Genomic DNA, 12,713 nt, shown 5'->3' on the forward strand with positions numbered 1-12,713 from the left:
GTTTGGTCGAACTGCGCAGTACATGTTGCTAGCGCGTTTCTAGGTCGGAGCCTTGAATCTAAACTTAAGGCTCCGACCGTGCCGAAACAGCAAGAATATTCGGCTGTTGCTTATGTCTCGTAGTCCTTAAACTTTTGACGCTGATTGTAACATCAAGAACGCTGACGGGTATCTAGTTACACGATGGGGAGTTTTGTATTGGTTACTCTTCCTTTCCTCTCTCTCCCATTTGCCTCCACCTTTCCTGACTTCCTTCTTTTGTCCTATTCTGCAGCACGGAACAGAATTTGCGCTCATGGTCTTTTGCAGTTCTTCAATGATTTTACAGCGGAGACTTATGACTATTGCGTTGACTGGTGCGTTCAGTCATACATGCAGGTACATTAGGTTAATATTCATGTGCATACCCAGAAATTTTTCCCTTGGGGGAGTGGGTCCGATCTCCTTTATGTATGTTAGCGCGTGTGTTTAAAGATTTCAGGAGAAGGAGGTTGGACCTCTTAATCGCCCCCTGGCTACACCACAGCTAATATTATACTGTTCGTCAGAAATATTGCCACGAATTATCTAATAACGCTTTATGATGTTCAATGAGACAAAAACATTTCTTTACAGTGTGTCCGCTGACAGTAGAGAGTGAACGTTTGTGATCGATACTTTCAATTTTTTTTTAATTTGTTACAAGCGAAAGCTGAATGCAACCCTGGGAGAGTACTCACGTTCCCACCGCTGGAGTAGTAATTGTAGACCATGTCGGTGCCAACGCTCGCCGGTGACGTGGTGATTGACCAGACTATAAATAGGAGCAGCGCACGTTTTGGTTCCTGGTGCAGAAAAAACAACAACACGAAACAGCACAAATACTACAAGTCACGTCAGACAATGACAGGCTCGCACATACAATCTTATTTTCAAAGAAACCACACATGGATCCGAATTTTGTTGCCGTCATGTGACATGCGCATGCGTATTCATGCGAACAGCATAGCAGAGTGCACAAAGTGCTGCTTCAACTCATTGCGCAGGACTAGGCTTTATTTTCTGTGTGTTTTTTTTTTGTATCCAGACAAGGAAGTAGCAAATAATTAATTAAGTTCATTAGTCAGTGTGCTTTTCTTCTGGCTATTCGACATGTCAGAGAAGAAGCGATCTAACCGTCGGGTCTTTTCGTTCTTGTATTGACTGCTGTATTTTTTTTCACGAATATTCTGGGACTATAATTATTTTATTAACAGCATTATCCGACCAAATTCATTAACTGAATTTTTCGCTTTTTCTTTGATTGCTAAAGTGTGCGTTATTGCATCTGCATTGTAGTTTCATGCGTTCCTTTTTCGTCTAGATAATATTAGTGGCCGCGGCGGCTGCATTTGCGATTGAGGCGAAAATGTTTGAGGCCCGTGTACCTAGATTTAGGTGCACGTTAAAGAACCCCAGGTGGTCGAAATTTCCGGAGCCCTCCACTACGGCGTCCCTCATAATCATATCGTGGTTTTGGGACGTTAAATCCCAGATATTATTATTAGACAATATTAGTTTCGTATCGATGTGCCTATTTTATCGTGTTCTTCTGCGTGTGCATGATTCTCGCACCCCGTAATGCTGTATTTTTTGTTGCTTCGTACCCCGCCTTTGCCAGATTTCTTTGACATGCCGTCGCCATGCGAGTAATTAAAATAAGTAATTAATGTACAATGTTTCTGTGTTGAGCAGGGGCTTTTGTTCCGTCGCTAACCAAACTCGCGAGTCATTTCGATTACCACCGTAAGGCGCTTAACGCGCACATTTTCAGGTCATAAATGTAATTAGCATTGTTATACGACAGTACTGCCTATGAATGCTGGTGCCGTCATTCACATGCTGTAGTCTGAGGATAAGTGCACACACACACAAAAAGAGGCACTATTGTGGCTTTGATTCTGTGATTGCAAAAAACCTTCCTGAGCACCACAATTCGAGGAATGACACGTTGAATGAACGTTTACGGCCGAAGCGTACCTCGAACAAAATTTGCGAAAACTAACTTCGAAGTCACCGAGTGCTTGTGGCAATATGCGCCTTTGCCAGGCGAATTCTTTTGTCGTCAGCTTCGGCGCATTGAGAGGAGCTTCTTATCGAAGTGTTGGTCAGCCGACACATGCAGATTCACCACGAAGAATAATGTTACATGCGCCGACACTAGCTTTACAAAAAAAAAAAAACGAGCAGATACATTCTTAGTAAATCTCGCTGAAAACTTTATTGCTATGTTAATGTATTCCCACAACCAGGGTGTCGGAACGGAACGAAAACCGAAAACGAAAAACGAAAAAAACGATATTTTGGACCGGAACGAAAACGTAACCGAAACTTTATCTATTATTTCGTTCCGGAGTGAAAACGAAATTTTTTCAATCGTTTTTCGGTTCACGAGAAAACTTCGCAATCCGGAGCAACTGAGCTCGTGAAATGTGAGCATATCTTAGGGTACGGTATTAGCGCGTACCTCAGGCAGGAATTCCAAAGCAAAGATATGTTGAAATTGTGCGAAAAACGAAAACAGTGGCAACCAGAGATGTTTATATTAACGCAAGTGGATTTTTGCGCGCCTGTCACGCAGGCCAGCGTAGAGAGGGCATTGTCGGCGCCGAAGTTTGTTACAGAGAAAGCTGTTATGAGATCACAACAGCTGATTTTGGCGCCATAGTTTTCCACCGCCGCCGGTGTCCATGACCGCTAACGCGTGATATAAAAAAAAAAATAAATGAGAAACAAATTTCTAGGATCGGATGGCATTTCAACCTGCGCCCTCTGCGTGGCAGTCGGGTCTTCCACAACAATGCGACGCTAGTGCTTCTATGCTTGCGAGGAGCGCTTGACAAGCGTGAGTGCTGACGAGCAGTGCGGCCCAGTGTTCCGTATTCAATACAAAGGCACAAGGTGCCCGAGCGCTGCACTGTTCCAACTAATGCCAGCAGATCTTGAGGGTCTTATTCCTCATTAACCAAATCTTATTTTTCTCCATATTCACAACCGCTCCAGACGCGTGGCAAAACTGCTTAGTTTTCTTGAATACTACTTTTGTAAGCATAAAAATAGGCTACGTCATCATTTTAGCATTAACACATTTAAGCATAAACAATATTAAAACACCACCATTCGTTCAAACATGCTGACCATGCAAATACTATAGGTAGCGGGAGAACTGCCCCTATGGGAATTAGTAGGGTGGTTGTACTGCACGAGATATGTAACCAAGCTACTATCCCTCGATCTTGGTAACCTGTTTTGCGTACTCTTGCAGTTCTTAATGCATCCGATGACATTAGCTTTAAGGGGCGTTCATTCTTACCTCGATGCCTTCTTACGTGGAGGAATTACATTGATGGATTTGAACTGCCCGGCCATTCCCAGAGTCCGAATGCGCTAAGTTTTTTTCATTCCGAGGAATTAAAAGGAATGAAATTGCGGCAAGTTCTAATTCCCCGCAATGGAATTGAAATGGAATGGAGGCGCCCATTCCGCCACACTGCTTCCCCCCCACTGCAAAGTGCTCAGCCATAATTCTTTATCATCATCAGTCACAGCGCAAAGTGCACATAATGCCTTACATATGTTTAGCGTGTACCACGAGACTCCGAAGAATGACGAAAAATGGCATAGTGGGAACTTCTCTACTTCAGAAGAATTGGGATGATTTACGGCGTAGTGGGTACCTCGCATGTGTACTTGTATTATTGCCCCAAGAGACTCTACAGCGGGCGCTACAAAGTCCGCTCTTCCAGCTTTCGTTGTGACTGTGCTACGTGTGTCGCGCAGGCCTGGCGATCTCTTTATCAGAACAGCGGTCTCGCACATCAGAGAGTACACTCAATGACGTGCTGTTTCTGAGATCGTGCTCACTCCCTTGACACAAAGCATTGAGCCCACTGAAAAATTCGTATTTGTCTTTTGAGAAAATAAATACTATGACTTTCAAATTAATACTGGTTTGTGCTAGTTGGTAGAAACTCGTGGTACAATTACTTCCGCTCCTCTGAAGAACGTATTTTACCCTTGTCCCACTTTCCTAAGAGCAGGGCAAGTAACTATATCACAAATCCAATGTTCTCTATGATTACCTTAACTTCAAATTTTTCCATAAAAAATACCGTTACGAACCGTTACGGAACATTTTTTTTTCGTTCCGGAACAGAAACGAAACGGAACTTTTTGCGGTGAAACGAAACTAAAACCGAAACGAAAAACATTTCGTTCCGACACCCTGCCCACAACGCAGGCCCAGCAACAATGCCTGACCGCCTCTTTCTTTCGAAGGCAGCGCTAAGTGAGAAACAGCGTGTCTACAATACTACCATTTCTCCATTTCTGTTCTCAGAGACTCAGAGTCGTGCGCCACAATAATCGAGTTCGAGACGCCGTCTGTTCGCGCCATTAGTGCAATAAATTCCAAACTACCCGATTCCAGACTGGTAGCGCCATCTCTCGACTGCCGGCTGCTTTATTTCAACAAGCACTGGAGGCGCGAAGTTTAAATCTACCATGAAAGGTCATCAAATATTCGGCGCGCATACATTGACATCGCCTCACGAGTATGCTACCTCATACTTAACTCCACACTCATTTCACAGACGTTAATAACGAAGGGCATGAGTGAACGTAAGTACGGACGAGGAGTGAGCGCTATCGATAGTAAGTGGGTACAAATGGGAGTATAGGAGTGCGCAGGGTTCCCCTTCAGGGGGGGGAGGGGGCGAAGGTAGGGTGCACTCTAGGCGAAGGTTCGTCGCAGCGCCCCCCTCCCTATTATGTCAATGTGTGGGGCTGACTTTGCGTCCCTCCTCTTAGGTGAATAGGGGCGGGGGGCGCCCCCCCCCCCGTGCGCACGAATATCAATGGGAGTCAGTACCGGAATATCATTACACCGTGGTACTGAAGAAGAGTATAAATGAGCATCTGAAAGTTAGTTTTTGCAAGGACATGACTATGAATGTGAGTTGGTTCTGGGGAAGTGTGAATAGACGAATTCGAATTTGTGAATGGCGAGTGAGAACGTGTGAATGCACGTACGCGATCGAGTGCTGGGGATTTAATTTCAGTTAGCATTGGTAACATTTAATGTCGGTGTGTACATAGGCGTGCGCGGGGGGGGGGGGGGCAAGGGGGCGGCCACCCCGAGGGGGGCGCAAAGTCTGCCCCACACATTGACTTAATAGGGAGGGGGAGGAGGGCTGTAATGAAATTTGGCCCGCCTTCGCCCCCGCCCCCTCCCCTCCCCCCCTGTAGGGGAACACTGCGCACGCCTATGTGTGTGTAGAATGAGGGCTGGCCAGGAACATGAATGAGTGCATATAATCGTGAGTACACGTGAGTGTGGGTGAGCATATAGTCTGCAAAAATATTGCTGAATGAACATGAGTATGCAGGTTATCGGCCGACCTATGTCGCTGTGTCAACCAAAGCGCGAGCATGCGCTGTTGCAACGCGCACGATGTTAACTCTTGCAACAATGACATCACTGGAGCGAGAGTTATCAGAACTAAGCAGCTTTTTTCCCTCATTCACCTAAAAACAAAAAAAAGGAAAAGGTTGAGCATCACGGACCGAATTCAAAAAGCTTTTCCTGCTCGAGTGTTTTTTGCCATTGGCCGGACGCCTTCGTTAACGATATATTCAACGTCGCGAGTGGTTGACGCTTGTTCCTACGAACACTTCTGATATAACTTTCTACAATTCACTAAACAGCGGTAGCGCTCCTGAGTCAGATGCAGTAAACAAATAGCATCAGGAAATGCGCCTTGCACGTCTGCGATGAACGTTCACCAGATCGCCTACTTCGCCAATACGGCGTAGTTCATGTGGAGACAGGCTCAAAAGCACCTACCTTCAGGTGAGCAATCAACTTGTGGCGGTATCCATATGCTTGCTTACGGGACGTAGTAGTACGCTTGTCCATCTGGTAAACCGAAAGAGAAAGATTATCAGTGTTCTTCTCCAATGACCTTCCTTCTCGCCACAAAATTTGTTTTGGGCACTGGATACAACCACGCATCACTTAAAGGAGCAGTGACATTTTGAAATCGTTTGTGCTTGAGTAGGTCACAGAAATACACACCGTAAAAGTAACTTTGCCAAGCATCAAGATGCTACGATTAACTTGTCTTTAATTAGCCACATTGGGCTTCGTTTTCGAGGTGGCTACCGCGTCGTCAAATTAGGAAAAGAATGCTCACATCAGATCAACACATTGCGATATCTTACACGCGCTCCGATTCGCTCGGTAGCCTCTCTAGTAGCATAGTAGGAGACCGAACGAGACGTAGTGAGTGCCGAAACGTCGCGATGTCATGCTCCCACGTGACCACTGCCTGCATCATGACGTCACGAAACACTAGACATCTTCAATAGCCAAGGAAACCGAACGATACTGGCTGAAGACTGACTATTATATTATTTAGTGCACAATAACGCTTTCAAATATTTAAAGCAAAAAAAATGACGAGTTTAAAACACGTCTCGGAGCTTCTTTAACGTCTTCTGAAAACAAGGCACCGCCACAGTGGAGCACATGACATCAAAAAGAAGGTCGCCGTGTCGATAAGCCACCTGTGATGTCGATTTCTTTGCGTGTTTCTTCATTTCATATACCGTAAGTCAAGCGAAATCAACTTCGCTGTACAACCATCCTGTCGCCACTGCCCTATATACCAGACGTATAAGTGAAAACTTATTCACTTTGGCAGTTTCCACGCATACACATCTCCACAACAACCAGGGGCGTAGCCAGAATTTTTTTTTTGGGGGGGGGGGGGGGGGCGGTGTTTCAACCATACTTTATGTATGTTCGTGCGTGATTTTGTATGTGCATGTATATATACGCAAGCAAAATTGAAAATTTCCGAGAGGAAAGTTAACACCCCCCCCCCCTGGCTACGCCCCTGACCACGACATTCAGTAAGCGTCACTGCATAAGTGCGCCAGCAGCCGCGAATTCAACAGTAATCACGCAGGCTGCATGCACGCGTACACAGCCTACTTACGTCCCACACTCCTATGATGGTCATGATATCCACAATCACGCTGACTGCGCTCTCGAAGGTCTTCACGCCGGTGATGTAGATCATGTGACCTAATGAGAAAGAGTATACCAAAAGCAACGAGATCACTACATTGAAAAGCAAGAAGACACACAAGGTAAAGATGAGGGCGTTTCGTAATGGTGCAGCCGTTCAGGCGTTCTTCAACTTCAACCAAGATGGCTCTCACAGGCCATAGGGAGGGCATTTGTTTTACGAACGATTTCGGCAATACATACGAGTAATGAGCCATTCTGCCAATGTCGCAGCAGCATTGGCGTAAACATGGGTTGGTTTAGGGGGTTCAGACCCTCATTTTACGATTTTTTTACGTTTTGTATGTGTATATGTATGCTCGTATGTAAAAACACATGCGCAAGCATACATGATAACGGTGTCACACGGTGCACTGCTGATCGAGGTTAAACCCGATCGGGATCAAACTTCTCAAACAGTGATTGGACTTTCTGCAGTTTGCTTAAATGAGTCAATCACGATTAAGATATCTGCTTCGGATCAGCTCCGATCGGTATCAGAAGTCACCGTGTGATACTGATAGAAAAAGGGGTGAGGCCTCCCCCTCTCCACCTCCCCCCCCCCCCCGAACAAAATTTCTAGCTACGCACTTGCACAGAAGTGAGGATTGGGACAATCTGGCGTGACCAGAGAGTAAGTGAATAAATAAATAAATAAATAAAACGAAAGAAATTTCCATGACGAGGCAGGGTTTGAACCTGGGCCCGTGTTGTCGCAACTGCCATAACTACTAGGCTATGCACCCGCAAGTCCAGTCAGCTGTAAGCGCGCATTTCAAATCTATAGCGGCGGATCCCCGACACCACGTGATTTTGCCAGCCAATCACAAACTCGCCCGCTTACAGCTTCGCCGTCCGACGGTTTTCACGGCGATGAATTGGCTGAAATTTTCCCCCTTTATTATATGCGTGTTATTGACTCGAGCCGTCCACGAATCACGTGTAGCCTAGCTGCTTTGAAGCACCGTGCTTCGTAAGTTGTTAAAAAATGCGGAGTAACTGAACATATTTCTTATGTTTTAGCGCAAGGAAACGCGAGCATGCGGAAGAAGACAGGAGGACGCAGCGCCGAGTCCTCGTGTCTTCTTTTTCGTGCTCGCGTTTCCTTGCGCTAAAACATAAGATACGGAGTACCAACTCGCCCACCAGCCGGTGTTATTGATGAACATATTTACCTGGTTCCTTGTGGTTGAACCTGCCTTCGGGTGGGAACACGTGCACCAGGAATATCACGAAATTGTTGACCTACGAGAGTGAAGCGATTCCATTAGCGCCCAGCGATGACGAAAGAACACGTAGTGCGCAGTTATAGCGCATGCGCGCAAGTATTCCACGTATATGCAGTGGCGTAGCCAGAATGGAGGTCTTGCGCTTCAAATCCGCCAGCCCTACCACTTGAAATTTTTACATTTTGTACGTGTTGTGGCCTGTGGCGTCGCTGCGCGCGTCACCGACCTCGCGAAGGCGAAGAAACTTCTCAACAAGACTGCCTACGGGACAGCAGGGTTCTACAACGCCCTACTAGAATGGAGGAACACTCCAAGGGACAAGTTGCTGCAATCCCCAGTTCAGCGCCTGATGGGAAGAAGAACAAGGACACAGCTGCCTGTGCACACCAAGCTTCTAGAGCCTAAGACAGTGCCTCCCAAGCAGGTGACGGCAAGACTGAAGGAGATCCGCCAGCGACAGAAGACGCACTACAACAGAGGTACAAGAGACCTAGTACGTCTACATCCTGGGTCAGAGGTCACAGTCTCGAAAAGCCGCAATTTCGAGTGGCACCCAGCGATTGTAGTCTCCGAAGACCCAACACCGAGATCGTACATTGTGGACAACGAAGATGGGGAAGAGTTTCGCCGCAACCGTGAGCATATCCGAGCCCACAGCTCAACAGCAAAGACATCGCCACAGCCCCCGGGACCACAACGCCAACCACTAAGGCGGAGTACAAGAAAGCGCCAAAAGCCATGACGATTTGTTGAAGAGTACTGAAGCAAGTCATTTTCTTTCAGGAAAGAAAAGGAGATGTGGCCTCTGGCATCGCTGCTTGCGTCACCAACCTCACTAGCGCCACTAGCGCCATTCCCCTTCCTCGGCCATATACTGACCGAAAATAAACGTTCTTTTGTTGTCAGCCATCAACGCGTCCTGTTTGTCTGCGCGCTGGCTCGCTCAGCGTCCCACATGCGTATACAGTATACGCGCACACATACGAACACACGCATCGACATACGCTAAAAGGGGTCGGAACCCCCGGAACCCCCTCGAAAAAGAATTCTAATTACGGGCCTGCATACACGCCAGCGGTTATACGGTTATTGTGATGTATGTCAACGACCACACAGTATATACAATCAAATTTGAGGACTGCTGCAGCGAAGAAGCATCATATATCATGCAAAATCGTGAAAACAGTGGACTTTTCGTATATTAATGTACAAGAACTGAAATTATTCCAGGCATTAGAAAGAACAGGGCGGCACGCTCGTCAACACAAGCTTCTTATAATGACAAAGTTAGCCCGCGCATGCGTAAACGGCACATCAATCCATCTGTAAAACTCCTTGCCTAGATTTGGTCATTTCAATGCTCGTCGTTCCTCAAATGTGATTGACATCTTCTGCGCATCCGACCAATTGTACACCATCTGGTGTATGGATCCAAAATAAATCGACTGGATGAGCCATCTGTCTCCGTGATGTTCTGTCATGCCTGTGTTTTTTAACATCTTCTTAATGGCGATTGCGTCTCGCAAATGATCGCACGTTCATCGACGAATCGCCGCTGGAGACGCGTACATCTGCTTAGGTGCCATGTAAAAAAACAGCAGAACGCGCTAATTAGGGCTGTGCGAGATGCATCGGTGCGACCCATAAGTGGCCCGCTTGGATTAGCTTATAAGTACAACAATGCCCATGCACTACGGTTCTTCACGTGAATCGGCGTGTCTAATACGTCTCACGCATAGAGAATTTAAACTCGTTGAAGAACGGTAAACAGTCCTTAGTTCTCGTAAAACTCACACAGCAGAAGGTGGCGACAATAATCACGCTGTCCCTGCTGCTAATGTCCATTCTTGTAAACCACCGCATGGGAGGTCGCGGTTGGTCTTGGAGGAACCGTACACGATTGGTTGGTTGGTTGGTTGGTCCTCAGTTACTTGGCGCAACCCACCACGGGGGATCGGCCATGAAACAGGCGGTACCTTATTTTAAAAATTAAATTGTTTTACAATACGAATAAGTTTAGGAATGAATGTTTTAAAAAAAAATCAGATTCACTGGTACAATCCAGATGTTAAAAAGGAAAAAAAAAAGAAAAAAAAAGACATTTGAATAGGTTGAAACAGTGAAATGGTGCATAAACTTAACATTCTATTCTTTTTGTTTCCCGTAAAAACTCGCACACGGCTGCGCAAACGTTCCTGTGGCTAAAGCCCATTTCAGCTGCACCAAAGGAAAGAATCACCGGAAGGGATAAATTTAAGCCCATCCTTCGGAGAGGTTGATCTAGCAATCGTTTTCTTTGATTTGTGAACAATCTGCATGTTAAAAAGAAATGATGCAGAGATTCACTCTCGTTGCAGTGGAGGCATAAGGGTGACTGTACCAGACCCGACCTGTGTAGGTAGAAGTTCAGTGGGGGAACTCGGCATCTTATCCTGGTAATTGATACTTCTTCCCTTCTAGTGCAGCACCAACGATTTCTCCATGGATACTTAAGGTGTGGAAACTCAGATGTTGTCAAAGCCGATTTGGCAAAGGTAATCCGTCGTTGCAAACTTTTCAATCGTGCTGCTGACACGAACGCCACCGTCGGCAATATCGAGATTATGGGACCATTATGTGATGCCACCGCAAGTGCATCTGCATATTCATTGAGGGTTAGACCCTTGTGCCCTGGTACCCACACTAAGCGAATAAGGCGATAATGTCTTGGGACAAGGGAATAAAATACTTCTAAGGCATTCGAGAAATTAGGTGCAGTTAATGCAGAGCAGATAGATAAACAATCTGTCAGAATGACAGCTTCTGTTATTGATAGGGGCAATTTACGTAAGGCTAGGACAATGGCAAGCAATTCCGCTTGATAAATAGGCGTAAAGTCGGGTAATCGAATTGAAAAAGACCAATCCAAAGCTGAGGATGCAATTCCCACTCCTGCCTTTTCTTCACAAACTGAAGCGTCAGTCGCTATAACGATCCGCCGAACACGACGGCCACCACTTCTTCTTCATTCGAAGATAGCGCTCGCGCGTGATGGCGTTGGTTGGTTGGTTGGTCCCTGGAAGAATGGCTCAACCCACCACGGGGGATCGGCCACGAAAGGTGGGGCAGTAGAATTTGTGACAAAAAAAAGACAGAAAAAAAGGGAAATTTGAGAAATATAATTTATAGGGAAGCAAATATATCTGTGGTAATTTTGGTTTCTTTATGAAATGTTCATTAAACAAATGGTAAATAATAAAAATAATTAAATAAATTCAGATAAAATAAATAAATAAATGATAATATATAGCTGTATTTATAATATTAGCATGGCAGTCTCTTTGTTTCTCTTATATGATTAAATATGGCATCATATATGTCCCTGTTGCATTGCCCTAGTGCCGACGCTCCCAGGGAGAATAATGCCGATGAGGAAAGCTCAAGGCCAAGTTTTTGAAAAGGTGGCTTCAGAAATTTTTGCCTTATGTTTTATATCGACGACGTTCTGTGAAGAAATGCTGTATCGTTTCTGATTGATTACAATAGTTACTTTGAGGGGAAGGAACTAAACCAGGTCTTTACAAATAAAAATTTAGTGACGGTATTCTGCATCGCAGTTTAGTTAACGTAACTTCCACTTGCCTTATGCTACACCACGTGCTATTCCACGGAAACCTGAGGTGCCGAAATTTTGTATCGTTTAGGACAGATGATTTAGTATGTTCCTCTTGCATACAATAATTTCAGAATAGTGCGATCGTGTTATTAAGGTAGGGTCTTAGAACATTTAGGACACGTCCTTTAACGGATGCTGCTGCCAGGGTACCCGCAGCTTCATTTAATGTCAATACAGTGTGGCCTGGTACCCAAACCAGACGGACGTGCCGTACATGATTGGTCATAGATGAGTGAAGTTCTGTTAGGCAGCTCGACGACTGTGGTACAGTTAAAGAAGCGCACACAGATAAGGAATCTGTTAATATAACTACTGAAGAAATATATGCGAGGCGTTTGCGCAAGGCAAGAATAATTGCCATTATTTCTGCCTGGAATATTGTCGTGAAGTTGAGCAAGCGAAGGGAAAATGACCAATTAGGTGCTGCTGAATAAATGCCCACTGCTGCATTCTCATCAGTAATGGAAACATCTGTGGCTCTGTATTTATCCGCGCGCTTTTAAGGTGGTCTTCCAACAAACCGTTTAAATATCTAATCGGCAATAGCTTAGTATTCTTTGAAAATATGTCATCAAATTCTATTACTGCTGTGTGATAAAGTACGCTTGGGTAAATTATATCACGAAATGTTGCTTGTAATGGTTCCAATAGCTATTGCACGAAAATTATTTGAGGGCGAGGTAGTCGAGGCACTCACATCAAAAAATGTTTACGGCTCACTAAGGAATACATGTTGGGA

The 12,713-nt window shown here is 45.4% G+C and overlaps 1 long non-coding RNA gene across 1 annotated transcript; it reads right to left on the reverse strand.

Annotated features, from left to right (window-relative positions):
* Positions 1-5,862: 5,862 nt before the first annotated feature.
* On the reverse strand, positions 5,863-8,337 carry LOC119381269 (uncharacterized). Its single transcript, XR_005181348.2, has 3 exons — positions 8,266-8,337; positions 7,020-7,108; positions 5,863-5,935 (listed from the first exon to the last, which is right to left on the reverse strand). It is a non-coding gene; the product is annotated as an uncharacterized LOC119381269 (long non-coding RNA).
* Between the last annotated feature and the right edge of the window lie 4,376 nt (positions 8,338-12,713).

Source organism: Rhipicephalus sanguineus, chromosome 2 (assembly GCF_013339695.2).
Source record: "Rhipicephalus sanguineus isolate Rsan-2018 chromosome 2, BIME_Rsan_1.4, whole genome shotgun sequence".
Taxonomy (NCBI): domain Eukaryota; kingdom Metazoa; phylum Arthropoda; class Arachnida; order Ixodida; family Ixodidae; genus Rhipicephalus; species Rhipicephalus sanguineus.